This window comes from Hemitrygon akajei, chromosome 3 (assembly GCF_048418815.1).
Source record: "Hemitrygon akajei chromosome 3, sHemAka1.3, whole genome shotgun sequence".
Lineage (NCBI taxonomy): Eukaryota > Metazoa > Chordata > Chondrichthyes > Myliobatiformes > Dasyatidae > Hemitrygon > Hemitrygon akajei.
The window spans coordinates 1,145,141-1,148,278 of NC_133126.1; positions in this window are offsets into that span (position 1 = coordinate 1,145,141).

The following is a 3,138-nucleotide window of genomic DNA, read 5'->3' on the forward strand; positions in this document are numbered from 1 at the left end:
AGTCCCGGCTCTATGTTTATGTACAGTTCCTAGTCTGCCTCCAAGTTCCAGCCAAGCCTCGACCCCAGCCTCAAGCCTCAAGCCAAGCCTCGACCCCAGCCTCAAGCCCCAAGCCAAGCCTCCAGCCTTGAGCCAAGCCTGCAGCCTTGACATATCCTCGCCTGGGTTTGGGGGTCTGAGCCTGAGGCAAGACCCAGGTTCTGGGTCCTTGTCCAGACTTGGGCTTGGAGTCCACCCCAGTCTCCTTGTTCCCAGTCCCTTGTCCTGGTCCTGCTTCCCCTGCCTAGACTGCATCCTGTCCCATCCTTGGGTTCTGTCTTGTCCTGTTTCTGGGACTCCAGTGTCTGTGGTGTCCTGCAGTTGGGTCCTGATTCAACACCTGACTTATGACAGGTTTGTGCTGGATTCAAGAGGGGAATTTATAGCATGCCTACAAGATGACTTTTTAGAGCAGCTCCTGGTTGGGCCCACTGGAGGACCAGATATTCTCAATGGTGTGTTGTACAATGAACCAGAATTGATTAGATAACAAGGTAAAGGAACACTCAGGGGTAAGTGATCAAAATATGATAGAATTTACCCTGCAATTTGGGAAAGAGAAGCTCAAATCAGATGTATCATCATTACAGTGGAGTAAAAGAAATTATAGAAGCATGAGAGAAGAGCTGATCTAAATTGATTAGAAGGGAACATGGGCAGGGATGATGGCTGGGCAATGATAGCTGGAGTTTCTGGGAGCAATTTGGAAGGGACAAGATAGATACATTCAAAGGAGAATTATTCTAAAGGTAAGATGTCACAACCATTGCTGACAAGAGTAGTCAAAGCCAGCATAAAAGCCAAAGAGAGGGTATACATTAGAGCAAAATTTAGTGGGAAGTTAAGAGGATCAAGGATATTAAGGAAGAGGATGTGCTAGAGCTTTTGGAAAGCATCAAGTTGGATAAGTCACTGGGACTGGATGAGATGTCCCCCAAGCTACTGTGGGAAGCGAGGGAGGAGATTGCTGAGCCTCTGGCAATGATCTTTGCATCATCAATGACGACGGGAGAGGTTCCTGAGGATTGGAGGGTTGTGGATGTTGTTCCATTATTCAAGAAAGGGAGTAGAGATAGCCCAGGAAATTATAGACCAGTGAGTCTTACTTCAGTGGCTGGTAAGCTGATAGAGAAGATCCTGAGAGGCAGGATTTATAAACATTTGGAGAGGCATGACATGATTAGGAATAGTCAGCAGAGCTTTGTCAAAGGCAGGTTGTGCCTTAGGAGCCTGATTGAATTTTTTGAGAATGTGACCAGACACGTTTATGAAAGTAGAGCAGTAGATGTAGTGTATATGGAGTTCAGCAAGGCATTTGATAAGGCGTGCAAGGCTTATTGAGAAAGTAAGGAGGCATAGGATCCAAGGGGACATTGCTTTGTGGATCCAGAACTGACTTGCCCTCAGAAGGCAAAGAGTGGTTGTAGATGGGTCATATTCTGTATGGAAGCCGGTGACCAGTGGTGTGCCTCAGGGATCTGTTCTGGGACCCCTACTCTTTGATTTTTATAAATGAGCTGGATGAGGAAGTGGAGGGATGGGTTAATAAATTTGCTAATGATATAAAGATTGGGGGTGTTGTGGATAGTGTGGAGGGCTATCAGAGGTTACAGTGGGACATTGATAGGATGCAAAACTGGGCTGAGAAGTGGCAGATGGAGTTCAACCCAGATAAGTGTGAGGTGGTTCATTTTGGAAGGTCAAATATGATGGTAGAATATAGTTTTAATGGTAAGACTCTTGGCAGTGTGGAGGATCAGAGGGATCTTGGGGTCCGAGTCCATAGGACACTCAAAGCTGCTACGCAGGTTGACTCTGTGGTTAAGAAAGCATACGGTGTATTGGCCTTCATCAATCGTGGAATTGAGTTTAGGACCCTAATCAGACCCCACTTGGAGTACTGAGCTCAATTTTGGTCGCCTCACTACAGGAAGGATGTGGAAACCATAGAAAGGGTGCAGAAGAGATTTACAAGGATGTTGCCTGTATTGAGGAGCATGCCCTATGAGAATAGGTTGAGTGAACTCGACCTTTTCTCCTTGGAGCGATGGAGGATGAGAGGTGACCTGATAGAGGTGTGCAAGATATTGAGAGGCATTGATCGTGTTGATAATCAGAGGCTTTTTCTCAGGTCTGAAATGGCTAGCACGAGAGGGCATAGTTTTTAAGGTGCTTGGAAGTAGATACAGAGGAGATGTCAGGGGTAAGTTTTTTTACACAGAGAGTTGTGAGTGCATGGAATGGGCTGCTGGCGGCAGTGGTGGAGGCAGATATGACAGGGTCTTTTGAGAGACTCCTGGATGGCTACATGGAGCTTGGATAAATAAAGAGCTATGGGTAAGCCTAGGTAGTTCTACATGTTTGGCACAGCTTTGTGGGCTGAAGGGCCTGTATGGTGCTGTAGGTTTTCTATGTTTCTATGAAACCAATTATGTTGAAAGGACTAGACAGGCTGGATGTGGTGAGGATGTTTCCTATGGCAGGGTAAGCAGTACGAGAGAACACAGAACAGAAGTAAGGAGGAATTTTTTTTGCCAGAGTAGTGAATCTGTGGAATGTTGGTAAGACTATGGCGGAGGCAAAGGCCAGCGGTATATTTAAAACAGAAGTTGATCATTTCCTGATCGGTCAGGGTAACATAGGATATGGCAAGAAGGCATTATGAAATGGTGGAACAGACTTGATGGGCTGAATGGCCTAATTCTGCTCCTATGTCTTATGGTCTCATGATCTTATTCAGCAGAGATGGAGTGATAATCAACTGAAGATCCAGTGGGGACGCGATGGTGATCCACTGAACAGCCAGTAGAGGCAGGGGGGTAAATCTAATTGGAGACTGAAGAACTTTTAGCATAGTGAATGCTGGAAACCACAAAGAAAACTGGATAAATAATGAAAGGACGGGGAGATCCCTGTAAACAAGGGACTGGAGAGATTTGCTGAAGAAACAGCACAGGTTGTGATGGGCTGAGCGGCCTCCCCACCTGTGTAGTGTGATGTCTGCGGCTCGTGCTCTGATGAAGGTGCAGATGTTGTGGAACGGAGAGGGAGTTGGTGAGGTGGGGTGGGCAGGAAGGGGCTGAATTGGTAATGGTCTGT